This window comes from Oncorhynchus mykiss, chromosome 5, assembly GCF_057628025.1.
Source record: "Oncorhynchus mykiss isolate SJ-2025 chromosome 5, ASM5762802v1, whole genome shotgun sequence".
NCBI classification, from domain to species: domain Eukaryota; kingdom Metazoa; phylum Chordata; class Actinopteri; order Salmoniformes; family Salmonidae; genus Oncorhynchus; species Oncorhynchus mykiss.
The window spans coordinates 76,444,631-76,463,336 of record NC_143026.1 but is presented as its reverse complement, the minus strand read 5'-3'; the positions used below and the strand labels follow the sequence as shown (position 1 = coordinate 76,463,336).

The following is an 18,706-nucleotide window of genomic DNA, read 5'->3' as shown; positions in this document are numbered from 1 at the left end:
TGGGCGACCGAACCAAATTCACATAGTTTAAGAAGTGTTAGATCTGTTCTATGTGCGCTATTTTTATGCTTCCCGTTCTTACATTTATTTTTGCATCTTTTACTTTCGGTTTTGAAAATACAATATTTTTAGGTAAATATATATTTTATGGTGGTTTAGATGGTACAATGATTCTCTCTACACTATACTTGCTTGTTTTGTCACAAATTGAAATTAGGCGAACTATTTGAATTTTAGCAACTATGAAATGGCGGAGCGATATCTGCATAGTGCATCTTTAATTGTATTGTTAACAAATTTCAAGAAAAAATTTCAAAACTAAAGTCAATATTGCATTTTAAAAAGCAGATTGAATATCTATTCAAATTGAGAGTGTGATTTGGTGCAGTGAACAAGTGACTGAGAATTTGGTTGTAGAGTTTTGAAACATGAGCCATTTTGATTATCTGTTTGGTTTTTGTGCCACATACATTACTTCTGAAAATTGCACTGAAGTGATTGAAAAAAACTGTAATGGATCCTGCATCATGATACAGATGTGTGTACGTCTTCTGTTTTATCTGGTGCAATATTATGTCCAGCTGGCAGGTATTGTGTAGGCCGTCATCGTAAATAGGAATTTGTTCTTAACGGACTTGCCTAGTTAAATAAAGGTTAAATAAGTTGTATTTTACCAGCCCTTCTCATCCTTTGACAGAGCATTCTGGCTGGTGACAGATCACATGCTTTGCACTTGGCTGAGTTCTCACACTCAGAGAGTTGTCTTGGGGGTGGCTTGTCGTTTCACACTCCCAACTCCTTCAGCCTCCCACCCATAGTCTTGTATGGTTCTGTATGGCTCAGTTGGTAGAGCATTGGAATTTGCAATGCCAGGATTATGGGTTTGATTCCCCTGGCCACCCATATGTAAAATGTATGCACGCATGACTAAGTTGCTCTGGATAAAAGCTTCTGCTAAATGGCATGTATTAGTTATATATTATCAAATTGTTTCAGCTACCAACTATTACATTCAGGTGAAGAACTAAACTCATTCTGATGACTTACTAATTGTGTTTACCTTACAGCATTGAAGCATAAATCATATTTTTGTCTGGTCTAGAATATACAAAACCAAGACTAAGGAGATGATTATGGACTACAGGAAAAGGAGCACCGAGCACGTCCCCATTCTCATCGACGGGGCTGTAGTGGAGCAGGTTGAGAGCTTCAAATTCCTTGGTGTCCACATCAACAACAAACTAGAATGGTCCAAACACACCAAGACAGTCGTGAAGAGGGCACAACAAAGCCTATTCCCCCTCATGAAACTAAAAAGATTTGGCATGGGTCCTACGATACAGATGTGTGTCAGTCTTCTGTTTTATCTGGTGCAATATTATGTCTAGTTGGCAGGTATTGTATTTTACCAGCCCTTCTCTCACCCTTTGACAGAGCATTCTGGCTGGTGACAGAACATAGGCTTTCCACTTGGCTGAGATCTCACACTCAGAGAGTTGTCTTGGGGATGCTTGTCGTTTCACACCCCCACCCACCTCAACCCCCCCACCCAGCTCTGGCTTGCCAGGGCACCGCAGCCTGCTCATGGACTAATGTGTCACTGTCAGTCCGCTGTCTTCAGATACTTCTTTCAAATAAATACTCCCACAGTGAGATACAAGAAAGGAAAAAGAGTGACACTGATATGAATAGTTTTTAGGTAACAGAAAACAAAGTATACATTTTTATTCTATATCAAATCAAAGTTTACAGTGAAATGCTTACATTCAGGCTCTAACCAATAGTGCGGAGAAAAAATAATATGTGTGTGTAGGTAAGTAAAGAAATAAAACAGTAAAAAGACATTTGAAAAAAAGAGTAGCAAGGCTTTATACAGACACTGGTTAGTCAGGCTTGAGGTAGTATGTACATGTGGGTATGGTTAAAGTGACTATACATATATATGATGAACAGAGAGTAGCAGTAGCATAAAAAGAGGGTTTGGTGGGTGATGGGACACAATGCAGATAGCCCGGTTAGCCAATGTGCGGGAGCACTGGTTGGTCGGGCCAATTGAGGTAGTATGTACAGTTAAAGTGACTATACGTATAAGATAAACAGAGAGCAGCAGCAGCGTAAAAGATGGGTTGGGGGGGGGGGGGGTGGCACACAATGCAAATAGTCTGGGTAACCATCTGGTTACCGGTTTAGGAGTCTTATGGCTTGGGGGTAAAAACTGTTGAGGTGCCTTTTTGTCCTAGACTTGGCACTCCGGTACCCCTTGCCATGCGGTAGTAGAGAGAACAGTCTATGACTGGGGTGGCAGGTACCGAGTCAATGTGCGGGGGTAAAGGTTAGTCGAGGTAATTTGTACATGTAGGTAGGAGTAAAGTGACTATGCGTAGATAGTAAACTGCGAGTAGCAGCAGTGTAAAAACAAAGGGGGGGGGGGGGGGGGGGGGGTCAAATAAATCAAGTCCTGGTGGCCATTTGATTAATTGTTCAGCAATTTTATGGCTTGGGGGTAGAAGCTGTTAAGGAGCCTTTTGACCAAGACAAGCTCCGGTACCGCTTTGCTGTGCGGTAGCAGAGGGAACGGTCTATGACTTGAGTGACTGGAGTCTTTGACAATATTTTGGGCCTTCCTCTGACACCACCTAGTGTAAAGGTCATGGATGGCAGGAAGCTTGGCCCCAGTGATGCACTGGGCTGTAAGCACTACCCTCTGTAACGCCTTACGGTCAGATGCCGAGCAGTTTCCATACCAGGCGGTGATGCAACCGCTCAGGATGCTCTCGATGGAGCAGCTGTAGAACTTATTGAGGATCTGGGGCACCCATGCCAAGTCTCCTGACTTGGACCATGATAGTTTGTTGGTGATCGATGTGAATGGGGGCATGTTCGGACCTCCCTTTCCCTGTAGTCCATGATCATCTCCTTAGTCTTGCTCATGTTGAGGGAGAGGTTGTTGTCCTGGCACCACACTGCCAGGTCTCTGACCTCCTACCTATAGGCTGTGTCATCGTTGTCGGTGATCAGGCGTACAACTGAGGTGTCGTCAGCAAACGTAATGATGGTGTTGGAATCATGCTTGGCCACTTCTTGGCTACCGACGTGAGTGCTACGGGGCGGTAGTCATTTAGGCAGGTTACCTTCGCTTTCTTAGGCACAGGGACTATGGTGGTCTGCTTGAAACATGTAGGTATTACAGACTGTCAGGGAGAGGTTGAAAATGTCAGTGAAGACACTTTCCAGTTGGTCTGCGCATGCTCTGAGTACACATCCTGGTAATCTGTCTGGCCCCTCGGCTTTGTGAATGTTGACCTGTTTAAAGGTCTTGCACACATCGGCTATGGAGCGTGTGATCACACAATCGTCCAGAATAGCTGGTGCTCTCATGCATGCTTCAGTGTTGCTTGCCTCGAAGCGAGCACAAAAGACATTTAGCCCATCTGGTAGGCTTGCATCACTGGGCAGCTTGCGGCTGCTTTTCCTTTTGTAGTCCGTAATAGTTTGCAAGCCCTGCCACATCCGATGAGTGTCAGAGCTAGTGTAGTAGGATTCAGTCTTAATTCTGTATGGACGCTTTGCCTGTTTGACGGTTCGTCGGAGGGCATAGCAGGATTTCTTATAAGCGTCTGGTTTAGTGTCACTTCTTGAAAGCGGCAGATCTAGGCTTTTAACTCGGTGTGGATGTTGCCTGGAACCCATGGCTTCTGGTTGGGATATGTACGTACGGTCACTGGGGGATGACGTTGTCGATGCACATATTGATGAAGCCTGAGACTGAGGTGATATACTCCTCAATGCCATTGGATGAATCCCGAAACATTCCAGTCTGTGCTAGCAAAACAGTCCTGTAGCATTGTCTGACCATTTCCGTATTGAGCGAGTCACTGGTACTTCCTCCTTTAGTGATCATCAATTAAAGATTTTGTAATAATAAAATGTTTGTTTTTTTAATTGAGAAGATAATCATATAAAAACGAATGTGTATATTGTATTGTGAAAGGCAATTACTTTATATGAACATATGTTGCAATGTGAAACATGTATTTCTAGATGAAACACTGATTAGTGATTGTATGATTTTTTGTGTTGTACTTTTAGTCAATTGAAAATGAGCTTACAGTTTTGAAAACAACTGCCTTTTTGATTATCTGTTTGGAAATTTGTACTAAGAGTTGTAAAAATGTACCACATACTTGTGAAAATTGCACCAATGTGATTTAATAAAAACTAACGAATATAGTTTGATAACAGCTGATTGCTGAACACTGTAAATGCATATGTTCACCTCATAAATGTATAAATTTGACAAACATATTAAAAAACAAATCACATATGGATGTGGCTATAAATATTAAATCATTCTCCATCAGTCAGGTGGCTTCAATAGGACAAAGTGAAATTAGTCACAATGTGCTAACATTTGGAATTATATTGTTCTGTTCAATGCACTGCAGAAATACCTAGGTTGTATATACAGTAACAATATATTCCGCTCATCTGAATTTCATTGATACACTCTAAACTGATGAATTTCAAGCAGAGAGACAGGCGATACTGTATCAGATTACAAGTCACGGAAAAAAGGTGATCTTGTATAATGTTGCATGGGGCAAAAATGGCATACAACACTGTGCTACGTAGCCAACTGCTTTACAATACCTTTATTTCTGATGATTTGTCTAACGTACAGTTGAAGTCGGAATTTTACATACATTCAGGTTGAAAACTCATTTTTCAACCACTCCACAAATTTCTTGTTAACAAACTAGTTTTGGCCAGTCGGTTAGGAAATCTACTTTGTGCATGACACACGCCATTTTTCCAACAATTTTTTACAGACAATTCCAGTGGGTCAGAAATGTACATACACTAAGTTGACTGTGCCTTTAAACAGCTTGGAAAATTCAAGAAAATAATGCCATGGCTTTAGAAGCTTCTGATAGGCTAATTGACATCATTTGAGTCAATTGAAAGTGGACCTTTGGATGTATTTCAAGGCCTACCTTCAATCTCAGTGTCTCTTTGCGTGACATCATGGGAAAATTCAAATAAATCAGCCAAGACCTCAGAAAAAAAATGTAGACCTCCACAAGTCTGGTTCATCCTTGGGAGCAATTTACAAATGCCTGAAGGTACCACATTCATCTGAGCAAACAATAGTACGCAAGTATAAACATCATGGGACCACGCAGCCGTCATATTGGTCAGGATGGAGACGTCTCTTAGAGATGAACGTATTTTGGTGCGAAAAGTGCAAATCAATCCCAGAACAACAGCAAAGGACCTTGTGAAGATGCTAGAGGAAAGAGGTACAAAAGTATCTATATCCACAGTAAAATGAGTCATATATCGACATAACCTGAAATGCCACTCAGCAAGGAAGAAGCCACTGCTCAAAAAACACCATAAAAAAGCCAGACTACGGTTTGTAACTGCACATGGGGACAAAGCTCATACTTTTTTGGGAAATGTCCTCTGGTCTGATGAAACAAAAATAGAACTGTTTGGTCATAATGACCATCGTTTGGAGGAAAAAGGGGGAGGCTTGTAAGCCGAAGAACACCATCCCAACCATGAAGCACAGGGGTGGCAGCATCATGTTGTGGGGGTACTTTGCTGCAGGAGGGACTGGTGCACTTCACAAAATAGATGGCATCGTGAGGGAGGAAAATTATGTGGATATATTGAAGCAACATCTCAAGACATTAGTCAGGAAGTTAAAGCTTGGTCACAAATGGGTCTTTCAAATGGACAATGACCCCAAGCATACTTCCAAAGTTGGCTTAAGGACAACAAAGTCAAGGTATTGGAGTGGCCATCACAAAGCACTGACCTCAATCCTATAGAAAATTTGAACTGAAAAAGCGTGTACGAGCAAGGTGGCCTACAAAGCTGACTCAGTTACTCCAGCACTGTCAGGAGGAATGGGCCAAAATTCACCCAATTTATTGTGGGAATCTTGTGGAAGGCTACCCTAAATGTTTGACCCAAGTTAAACAATTTAAAGACAATGCTACCAAATACTAATTGAGTGTATGTAAACTTCTGACCCACTGGGAATGTGATGAAATAAATAAAAGCTGAAATAAATAATTATCTACTATTATTCTGACATTTCACATTCTTAAAAGGTAGTGACCCTAACTGACCTAAGACAGGATTAAATGTCAGGAATTGTGAAAAACTGAGTTTAAATGTATTTGGCTAAGGTGTATGTAAACTTCCGACTTCAACTGTATGTACTATATAAAGATACAACATGCTCACAACCTGCCATTAGATACAAATTATAAAGAAATTGTGCATGTCAATTTATAGTAAATACTGTATAGAAAATTAGTTTTACCATCTATTTCTATTCATCACTTTAAAAATAACAGTTTTGAAATGCCTACCTTGTATTTTTAGCTATTAGATTGAGCCTAGCATTCCTTATCTGATGAATTGGTGACAAATATTTCTCAGCAAAACTGATTTTGCATGAAAATACTTGGGTGAAAGATGTTTGAAACCCCAATAAATGCTCAAAGGTTCTGAACATAAGAGAAGAGGCATTACAAGTGTTATACGTTTATAGAGTTTTGTACTTAGAGCTTTGGAAATATACCACTTACATCTGAAAAATGTACCAAAATGATTGAAAAAAACAAATGTTTATGTTAAAAAAATATTTGATAATGGCGCTTTCTGGTGGTTGTCAAAACAACATCTCAGAAAACATAGTCCTCTCTTCAGCACCAAGCCCATTCCAAGGAAATGGTACAGTTCCCTCATTTAGAAGTTGTGTACATTTGTTTAAGATTATCATAGTGTTGAAAACCATACAAAATAAAGTGTTTGTTTGTTCTCAGTTATTGGGTCAGGTTCTGAGTGCTTGTTTCTCTCTCAATTCCTTCAGGGAAACAGCACATTTGAGCAGGGGCCACAGAATATCCTAAAGCAGACAGAACTTTGTGTCATGATGGTAGTTAGTAATAATAGCGTAGGACTACTGGACCTATGTTCATTTTTATTATTTATTTATTTAACCAGGCAAGTCAGTTAAGAGCACATTGTTATTTGCAATGACTATGTAGGCCTATGCAGTAAATCTCCCACATCCAGCATGCTGCAAAATCTTTAGTAAAACAGTAGCCTAAATACAGTTTATTTGTCAGCTTGCAAACCTGCAAACTGACTTTGCACTGAACTATGCCCCAGAGAGCTATCATTAATGGAATGTGAGGTCAATAGTGCTAACACAATAAAGACTATAGTTCAAGTACTGTGCCAGATTTCATGTTCTTGCTGTACTTTATACTATTATCAATGGGATACATTTCAGAGTAGGCTATGATATGGTGATAACAATTGCTAAAACAAAAAGTCCATAATTTCCAAACAACCAGGTCAGGTCATGTCTGAAGACCCCAAATAAATATGAAGTTCTGTAGTAGGCTAATATTGTCTTACTGGCTTTGTTATTTCTGTGGATTGTGTGGGTTTACAGCTGAGCTGAACAATAGTCCTGGTCCATTTCGATTATACAGTATGTCTCTCCTTGTTCCACCCTTAATTGTTCAGAATCTAACAAACGGATAGTCCAAAAATATTTCAAGCTCGTGCCCAACTTTTAAAGAGACGTTCTGTTTGACGTAAATCCTGTTGAGAAAACGCACAATCCAGTGATACGACACATCAGCTGCCAAGCATCTATTTTCCCGCGCACAGTAAAGGTTGGTTGACTCGTGAGTTTGACCTAATTGGCACTCTGCCAACTCAGTGAGCGCTCATGGAGGCCAAAGATTTGGAACGTTTGTATAACAGGAATTCAGAGAGCGCGTGCGTAGCCACAAACCATTCTTAAAAGGATTCACATGAAACAAACATAGCAGCCAACATGTTGTTTACACCATCTAATAGCAAAATAAGGATTGTGTTTGCTGTCATTCTGTTTTATGATAAGAATATATACAACTAAAAGCACATTTCTATAATGAACAAAAATATAAATGCAAAATGCAACAATTTCAAAGATTTTACTCAGATGATCCAGCAGGTGAAGAAGCTGGATGTGGAGTTCCTGGGCTTGGCGTGGGTACATGTGGTCTGCGGTTGTGAGGCTGGTTGGATATACAGCCAAATTATCGAAAATTACGTTGGAGGCGGTTTATAGTAGATAAATTGACATTCAATTCTCTGGCAACAGCTATATTGGACATTCCTGCAGTCATCATGCCAATTGTATGCTCCATCAAAACTTGAGACTGTGGCATTGTGTTGTGTGACAAAACAGCACGTTTTAGAGTTGCCTTTTATTGTCCCCAGCACAAGGTGCACCGGTGTAATGATCATGCTGCTTAATCAGCTTCTTGATATACCACACCTGTCAGGTGGATGGATTATATTGGAAAATGAGAAATGCTCACTAACAGGCATGTAAACAAACAAACAAACATTTTAGAGAAATACGCTTTTTGTGTGTGTGGAAAATTTCTGTAATCTTTTATTTCAGCTCATGAAACATGGGTCCAACACTTTACATGTTGTGTTTATATTTTTGTTCAGTATACATAGGCCTACATGAATAAAATGTTTGTAGGTTAGGCTATTATGAGAAAAGGTGTTCAGTAGCAACAAATGATAGGCTATGCGCTGCGTTCATATGCTTGTCGTAGCTTCCTATTTCCTACCTGTGATGTCGGAAATACGACTTCGTTTCATTCATGTACTTTTTGGTCGGAACAATTCTTCAACCTATAATAAGACGTTAGCTATCTTGATAAGGTTGATAGGCTAGCTAACGTTGCTTATAATTAACTTATCTAGCTTTCTTAACGATGACAATATCTGTAGTTGTTTAAAACGGATTTGTTATAATCTTTTATTCCCCACTTGTAAACTTATTCAGACTTGAATGGTCTTTCAAGTGAACTTACGAATAGGAACTAGGAACTTCCAATATCTCGGATAATACATAAACACAGCAATAGACCCGTTCTAGATACACAACAACTATAATAAAATTAAAGGAAATATGAGGAAGATTAAAAAAATAATAGTACTTTACATTATTGCATGGAAGAAACAAAATGTGTTTGGCTGTGTGATGGCAACCCTTTTAGTTTACAGATAATGAACCACTAATATAAACTATGAAACATAATAAATCATTGAATATATATGATTTATATAAAACATCTGTTTTTGTATTTAATATTCCTATAAAATACCAAATGAGCCATTTATCCATGTTGACTTTAAAGTTTATAATTCCGTATATATGCCTATACGCAGAACACTTTTTTAAGTGCCTCGAAAATGTATAGGCTACTTCTTTCCAAAAATATAATAATTCAACAACAAACTATTATGGTTATGGTTGTTGTGCTAGGATAGATGCTTTGTGTTATTATCTAAGCGAAACATAATTCACTCAAACGTCTTACAATATTTGCAAGATCTGGATGAGTTTATTGTGCCAAATTGAATGCTCAGTAAAAAATGCGCATGCGCGTCAGGAGACCGCGGTAGGCCCTGCTGTTTATCCAACTCCAGTTCAACCCAGCGCAAAAAAACAAGGAGCAGGAAAATCCCGATGAACAGAGAAGGTAAGAATTACATTTTTTACCGACAAAATCTACAATAATATGGAAACGCGCCTGTTATAGTGCGGACGCAGTCACATTGAAGAGGAGTCAACGGAGATGTTTTCTTGTTGTTGCTATGTTTGCTTGATTCAGAAGGCCTGGTGACCCACATTCATAATCTAGGCTACAAATACCGGAGAGTGAGCAGCAGAACGCCGCAGATGTTTTTGAGGTTTAAATATTCCCCGGGTTTCGTATGTTTACAATCTTCTGTAATATTGTTGCTATATCTATCGCATAATGTGTTAACTTTGTTTCTATATTTAACCTGGTTGCTCGCAGTGACCCTTGTTTTGGAGTGATGAAACGCGCAGTTGGTTTTGGGTGCGCGTTTGGAATGACAGCACAGTTGCGTCTGTTTCACAGTAATTTCTAGCTATGTTCATTTTGGGGTTGAACGCTGCGGTTGTGCAGCGAAGGTGCCATTAGCTGTGGATGCGATTGTTACGTTTTTACTGTGCAATCGGATGCTTTCTCATGGATTTGGGCTCTCCCGTGTGAAACAAGTCCAAGTTATCCAGAACATTTTCACCTAGGTTCCGCGGACGCAACCTGTAAACGCAGCGAGCGGGTTGATCCAGTGAGAAATTCAAATCAATATTATGCAGAGGAAATCCGTTGGCTATAACGGGGATGAACATTTAGCATGAGCTTGAATGGGTTTGTCAGTGATCAGATATACTGCCAATGGACATAATGGACACTGTAATCAAGAATGAGCTACAGTTACAATTCGAACCACGGATTTTGGCTCATAGAATGAGGGAGAGCATTGTGCGCCAGTAAACTAAATAGCTGCAGTTTGCAACATTTTGAGAAAAATACACAATGTAGGCTATGGGTAAAAAAATGCAGACCACTGTACGCAGATACAGTGGCTCTTGTAAGCACAATTTTGAGCATATATACTGAACATAAATATAACATGCAACAATTTCAAATATTTTACTGAGTTACACATCATATAATGAAATCAGTCAATTCAAATAAATTAACCAGGCCCTAATCTATGGATTTCACATGACTGGGCAGGGGTGCAGCCCACCCACTGGGGAGCCAGGCCCAGCAAATCAGAATGAGTTTCCCCCACAAAATGGCTTTATTACAGACAGAAATACTCCTCAGCGTATGGTAGAGAAATTAACTCTCAATTCTCTGGCAACAGCTCTGGTTGACATTCCTGCAGTTAAGTATGCCAATTGCACACTGACCTCAACTTGAGATATCTGTGGCATTGTGTTGTGACAAAACTGCACATTTTAGAGTTGCCTTTTATGGTCCCCAGCACAAGGTGCACTTTGTGTAATGATCATGCTGGTTAATCAGCTTCTTGATATGCCACACCTGTCAGGTGGATGGATTATCTTGGCAAAGTAGCAATGCTCAAATTGGTGGAGATTTTGAGAGAATTTTGGAACATTTCTGGTATTAAAAAAAAAAAAAATTCAGCTCATGAAACCAACACTATGTGTTGAGTTCATATTTTTGTTCAGTGTATATGGCTTTTGACTCGGCTACAATGTATTCCACTGGTAAAAGTCTAAATGGCTTTAGTTCTAGTAACCAAATCAGTTGAGTAACCTATCTGACCATCTTCATTCTTTTATTGTACTGCCTTGATGTAGGCTAAAAATGTTGTTTATTTATGCACGGAATGCCTGACAAATGCAATTTGGGTTCACTGGCTCCTGTGATGCTCAGTAGTGTTGGAAAAATACCGATATGTGTCTTAATCAGCTGTAAAACAAGCAATTCCATGGTAGGTAACAGTAATACAAGATTTTTCACTTTAAAATGTATGTTAAACAAAAACCAATGATTGCAAAGTTAAACAAACCATACAACTCTATACACAATTTTAGTAACAGAGTGATGCACTGTTTGTGCAGTCATTGTTACTAAACTTTGCATCTGCACTCTGTTATCGTGGAATTGCCCAGTATCACCTAACAATGGCCAATGTTTGCCTAGTCCAGGATGGATACGTCATCTGTTATTGATAAGTTGCCCTCTGACTTATGCCGATCCAATATCTGCACTGGCGGATGCAGCGTGTAACCAATGCTGAAACATCCATTTAACCATGCAAATGGAATAACAAGTTGTTCAGTGGCTCTATGGTTGAACAAGTTGAGGGCAGGCCATGGTTAGTAATTCCTATTCTGTAATGGAATAAAGATTCTACACACTCAGGATCAATGCACAAATTTCATTTAAGTATGCTAAGCTTTCAGTCGCAAGACCTTCATCAGAGCATACACATTCTTATCATTCTTAATAGTTATCCACTCTGAGCTGTATCTGTTTTGTTGACAGTACTAGAGATACCTTGTTTGCCCTGCATCTAGTGATATCTTTAGTGCTGCGTCTGTGTGACTTGTCTGAGTGACCTTAGTGTTTGTGTTTAGGAGTTTGTGGCGAAGTTGTCTTTGAGTACTGCACAGAGCATGGCCTTTATGGCCCTTGGCAGCTGTCTTCCCTCAAACCATCATTGGGTGCCACGTCACAGCTCTCACACAATATTGGGCAGGAAGCCATAACCTGCTGCACAGTAAGTAGCCTGTTGTCTGAATTCTAGAAACTGCACAGTGACCTTTGGTTTGACTGTGGCCAAGTTAGGTGTGTCGGTTTATTTCTTAGCCTAAACCTTGTATTCTTAGAAACTGCACAGTAAGGAAATATGTTTGAGGCGATGTGCATTTGACACCTAGACTCCGGCATACAATATTAGCTGCCCTCAGATGGAGTGACGTATGGTGTTGTTCATTTGATGCTAAGATAAAATCAAATCAAAGTTTATTTGTCACGTGTGCCGAATATAGCAGGTGTAGACCTTACAGTGAAATGCTTGCTTACAGGCAGGCTCTAACCAACAGTGCAATAAAAACATTTAAAAAAGGTATTAGGTGAACAATAGGTAAGTAAAAAATAAAAACAGTAAAAAGACAGTGAAAAATAACAGTAGCGAGGCTATATACAGTAGTGAGGCTACATACAGGCACTGGTTAGTTGGGCTGATTGAGGTAGTATGTACATGTAGATATGGTTAAAGTGACTGCATATATGATAAACAGATAGTAGCAGTAGCGTGAAAGAGGGGGTGGTGGGTGGCAGGACACAATGCAGAGAGCCCGGTTAGCTAATGTGCGGGGGCACTTGTTGGTCGGGGCTAATTGAGGTAGTATGTACATGAATGTATTGTTAAAGTGACTAGGCATATATGATAAACAGAGTAGCAGCAGCGTAAAATAGGGGTTTGGAGGGGGGCACACAATGCAAATAGTCCGGGTAACCATCTGTTTACCTGTTCAGGAGTCTTATGGTTTGGGGGTAAAAGCTGTTGAGAAGCCTTTTGGTCCTAGACTTGGCACTCCGGTACCGCTTGACATGCGGTAGTAGAGAGAACAGTCTATGGGGTCTTTGATAATTGTTAGGGCCTTCCTCTGACACCGCCTGGTGTAGATGTCCTGGATGGCAGGCAGCTTAGCCCCAGTGATGTACTGGGCCGTACGCACTACCCTCTGTAGTGCCTTGCGGTCGGAGGCCGAGCAGTTGCCGTACTAGGCAGTGATGCAACCAGTCAGGATGCTCTCTGTTGCAAGTCCCATTGATTTAAAGGTGGGGTGAATTAGCTGGCTAGTTGATTGCCAGTCGTTTGCTTTTACAGAAGCACAACACAACAGCCTAGGGATCTCTAAGCTGAACCTGACAGCAATGCAGCAGGGAATGGCAGCTCAGATCGTATGCCCACCGACTACAGTTACATTACAGCCTGATAGTATTATGTCCTTAGGGCTTTTGATCTTGGAGCGTGTTATTAGTTCTTCACTGCAAAATACCTTTGACAGTCTTGAAATCAATTGCAGTGTTAAAGAATCGATCCAAACCTTTGTGAAATGTGTACAAAATAAGCTGTGGAGTTCAGGAATCGATCCATGATGTGGGGGTGTGATGAATTCTCTGTTGGAAATAATTAATGAGGAAACACACAAGCAGAATGTCCTTTTTTAAGGTGGCAGAGTGAGGAGAGATCGAAACAGGCATGTGGTAGTACGGCTGTAAGACCACATTCCTTGTGTAGCTACTCTGAACTTGCCCTCATTTTCATTATGATCTTCCGGTAGAATGGAGGCTAATATGCAAATCCAGCTCGTTCCAAAAGGCCTACTTGACACTTCTGTTCCCCTTTTAGGTATAGAGGGGGTCTTTTCCAGTAATGTACAGTAATGTATCTAGGTCTAACTCAGTGTAGGACACCACCTCTCTTCTTGGGATGTATGTCAACCGTTTGATGCGAACTGACCACTCTGTGTCATGATGTTCAGGAAGAAATGGACGCAGATGGCTTTTTCTTCTAGCATAAGCTTGTCTCTGGCATTTGTACGCTATTGTGGTGCTGCCTGAAATTACAGTCTTTGTTATAGCAAAGCACCAAAGCTTTCATCACCGACAACAATATGTCACGTCTTTGACCATCGTCTGAAATAGCAAACCTTTAGCCACATTTTTTATTTAATGAGCATCTTATTGGAAAGGATACATTGGCCTTTTGTTTTAACGCACAACACATCCATTTAATCCTTTGGTGTCGAAGTTCATTGCTCTTATATAGCATTGACTTCATCTTCAAATTGTCGGGTTTAATGTATTTTTCTCTTATGTATTCCTTGTATATTGCCAGAAGTTTCAGGGTATGTAAACTTTAGTCTAGCACTACCTAGGTCAGTGGTGACTCAGACCAGCCGGTGGATATTCTGTGTAGAATGTGATCTCCACTCAAGTGGTGCCCTCCTCTACAGTGGTAATGGTGGTCAGACTGGCTCTGTCTTTGTGCAAAGAGGATGGAAACAGGGATTGGTTTGCTTTCATCAGAATGTAGCCTAATTTCCTTGCTTTATTATAGCACTTTAATTGATTGTGTGTGTGTGTTTCTGACTGGTGTGTGACTACTGTGGGAGCTTCAGGATGACCCAGATGTTTTAGTTGTGATTCATCTCTAATCAAAACCTCTGGGAGTAGCAGAGCAGGCAGGACGGCTCTCTGGGCTGACAGTTCTAGAACAGAACCATCAGCACTGCACTTCTCTCACATGGCACCACCTTGTCCTCTGAAAATATACACAGGCCACCACAGCCAACCCCAATGAAACCCAAATCTACACCATAACACCATCCTCGGTCCAACAGCTTATTGGATTAATATAAACCAAAACTGTGGACTTAAGAGCAAGAAAGAATGTGATGGGTGTTTTGAGGCTGTTTTCCCAAATAGTGGATTGTATTAGGCTAGTATCCAATTCCCTCTGGGTCTCTGCCTGCTAAAGACTGCATTCTGGCACGATACATTGTTTGTTTCTTTGGCTGGTCACAAGGACATTTGAGAAGCTTCAGGAGGGTCACGTCACAAGAATGTCAGGTAACAACTGTTTCATATTCCTACCATGTAGACTATCCCAAACCACAGGGCAATCTTGATATAATTTGAGCATGATTATCATTGGCCTTTGTTTTTCTATTTTCCATGTGGACATTTTAAACAAGGCGGATGTGCAGAGACCACAGCCTGCAGAGGGTTTGTTGCCTTACAAGACATCTCTTAAAGTGAAGGAAGTAAGGAGATGAGGAAAAAGACTGCGTGGATTTTGAGGAATGTACAGTCTGTATGCAAGGATTCCATTTAGACTGGCACCATTGGTGTGACGGTCTGAATAATTTCTGCATAAACGCTGTGACCAATTTAGGTTATGTGTATATGTAATTTAGATTGGATGATCTAGCTATGTGGCAGCCTATTGGGGGATGGGTTTCTCAATGCTGGTCTTTGGGTTTGCCGAAGTAAAGTCGTTGGTAAAATGTGTCCAGGTAATAAGTAAAAATGGTGTTACGTAAGTGTTTTGGGATCATGGCCTGATTTTTAAAGCAACAAAAATATATACAAAAGAAAATAATGATCGCCTGACTATCATGGAATAAATAGGTAAAAGATCTATTGAATACGGTTTCTGATGTTGATGTGATTGTCTACTGTTGTACTTGTACTTGTTTTTGTTTGTTTGTGTTGTTGGTGTATTGCTATGATGTAGGCTAGTCTTAGAAAGCTTGGACATACTGAGGGCTCCTTGATGACTTTGCCAGAGCAGTCTGTCTGTATCTTGCATCTCCAGAGAGCACACTCTTCCTCATTCAGCAGTCTGTAACTGTGGGAATTTCCCCTATAGCCAATGATCTCACTGTCTGGGCTACAGCAGACAGACAACCACTGAACTGATGTCTCCTTCCACCCTCCCTCCATTCAGCCCCATGACTGAGTTTGATGATATGAACATTAGGCCTAATGGAGTTGATTTCAGCAGGAATACATTGTTGCTGGGCTGTAGTTGGTCATCTGTAGGGTAAATTCCAACATTTTGGGATGTATGTGGCAAACGGATTTGTGAAGAAAACTCTGCAACAAGTATTCGGATTAAAGGCTCCAAACTGAAAAAAATTGTGCCTTTTTGATAAATTGACATCCCTGATCATCATCACCATTGGCTATGATGCTAGCCTATATGCTGCTGTGCACTCCAGTGTTTTTATGATGATTGAATTAGAAGTTTAATTGTCATATGCAGGCAGTGTTTGACAGAGCGTACCTCCCTCTGTAGCGCTTTGCGGTCCCTGGCTGTGGAGTTGCCGTACCAGGCTGTGATGCAGCCCGACAGGATGCTCTCGATGGTGCCCCTGTAGAACACGGAGTGCCCTCGGAGACAGTCTACATTTCTTCAGCATCCTGCGGTTGAAGACTCTGTCGTGACTAGTTCACCATGGTGTTGGTGTGGTTTGACCATTTCAGCTCCTCGGAGATGTGTACGCTGAAGAACTGAACGTTTTAGACCGTGTCCGCTGTGATCCCGTTGATGACCAGGAATACGACGTTCCCGAATTGGATCCTTTGTTTGTACCCCCCATGGCAATTGAACTTATCCCAGAGGCTGCTCCAAGACGCCGCCGGCAGAGAAGGGGTATTCGGGGTGGACTTCTAGTCCGACTCAGGAGGCTGGCACACCATCCACCGCTTCCGATTAGATTACTCGCTAATGTTCAGTCTCTGGACAATAAAGTAGACAAGCTCAGGTCGAGGATCTCCATCCAGAGAGACATCAGGGACTGTAACATACAGAATCATGGCTCCCTCGGGTTATACTGTCCCCGTCCATACAGCCACCTGAGTTCTCAGTTCATCGCGCAGACAGGAATAAAGAACTCTCTGAGAAGAAAGGATGTTTCATGATTGAACTACCATGAACTACTCATGGTGTGATTGTGATAACATATATAAAATCAAGTCCTTTTGTTCACCCAACCTAGAATACCTCACAATCAAATGCCGACCGTATTACCTTCCAAGAGAATACTCTTCAGTTATAGTCACAGCCGTGTATATTCCCCCTCAAGCCGATACCACGACGGCCCTCAAGGAACTACACTTGACTTTATGCAAACTGGAAACTACATCCCGAGGCTGCATTTACTGGTGCTGGGGATTTTAACAAAGCACATTTTGAGAAAGAACTTCAGTAGTGTTTATCAACTTATTGACTGTAGTACTCGCTTAGGAAAAACAGATCACTGCTACTCGCCTTTTCAAGACTCCTACAAGGCCCTCCCCCGCCCTCCCTTTGGCAAATCAGATCATGACACCATTTTGCTCCTCCCTTCCTATAGGCAGAAACTTGAACAGGACGTACCCATGCTAAGGACTATTCAAGTCTGGTCTGACCAATCGGAATACATGCTTCAAGATTGTTTTCATCATGCGGACTGGGATATGTTCAGGGTAGCTTCAGAGAATAACATTGACGTTTACCTGGACCCTGTGACTGAGTTCATCAGGAAGTGTAGAGGGATGTTGTTCTCACGGTGTCTATTAAAACCTACCCAAACCGTGGATGGATGGCAGCATTCTCGCAAAACTGAAAGTGCGAACTACCGCATTTAACCATGGCAAGGTGACTGACAATATGGTCGAATACAAACCGTGTAGTTATTCCCTCCGTAAGTCAATCAAACAAGCAAAACGTCAGTACAGAGACAAAGTGTTGCAATTCAACAGCTCAGACACAAGACATATGTGGCAGGGTCTACAGACCATCACAAGATTACAAAGGGAAAACCAGCCATGTTGCGGACATCAACGTCTTGCTCCTAGACAAGCTAAACACCTTCGCCTGTTTTGAGGATCACACAGTGCCACCGATGCGGCCCGCTCCCAAGTACTGTGGGCTCTCATTCTCCGTGGCCGACGTGAGTAAGACATTTAAGCGTGTTAACCCTCGCAAGGCATGTTAACCCGGTCCAGACGGCATCCCAAGCCGCGTCTTCGGAGCATGTGCAGACCAGCTTTCTGGAGTGTTTTACGGACATATTCAATCTATCCTTATCCCAGTCTGCTGTCCCCACATGCTTCAAAATGTCCATAATTGTTCCTGTACTGAAGAAACAAAGGCAACTGAACGAAATGACTATCGCCATGAAGCACTCACTTCTATCATTATGAAGTGCTTTGAGAGGCTAGTTAAGGATCTGTCGTGTCTTTGGCTATGCCAGATTAAGTGATATGACATGCTATTCTATAAAATCATTTCTCTGTAATTAATATTACCTGACTAAGCTAATCAGGTAAATGTAATTAACTAGAAAGTCGGGTCACCACAAAATAATGATTATAGAGCTGTTATCATCCGAATAAACTCTTAAAGACCTAGTAATCTTTTACATCAGTAGCAGTCAATATTTAATCCTCACTTTATTCAGTCCCATCTGAAAGTTGTAAATTCGAACCCTGGCAAACAATTTGAATCAGCAATATAACATTTGGTTGAATTATTTATTTACTAAATAGCTAACTAATCACACAGAATTACATCTACACAGAATGGATCATACATTGATTACAAATTATGTCATAAAGGAAAACGTCCCTAGCGGACGGAACAGATATGACGGCTGGTTACGCAAAGAAAGGGGGTTGGGTTTTGAATGAAAGAGAGGGAAGACGGAGAAACAAAAATATTTTGTCTCTATCAGGGCCATAGGCAGCTACGC

General features: G+C 41.0%; 1 protein-coding gene across 12 annotated transcripts in view; it reads left to right on the top strand.

Moving 5' to 3' along the window:
* Positions 1 to 9,466: 9,466 nt before the first annotated feature.
* LOC100135915 (circadian locomoter output cycles protein kaput) overlaps positions 9,467 to 18,706 on the top strand; it is a 48,913-nt gene continuing 39,673 nt past the window's right edge. For 6 of the 12 annotated variants that reach the window (XM_090236004.1, XM_090236002.1, XM_090236000.1 and 3 more), the window contains exon 1: positions 9,469 to 9,581. The gene's annotated coding sequence lies outside the window, so the exon portion shown is untranslated. Of the gene's footprint in view, positions 9,582 to 18,706 lie in introns of all 12 variants that reach the window. The other 6 variants (XM_090236005.1, XM_090235997.1, XM_090235995.1 and 3 more) reach the window with 3 other exon arrangements.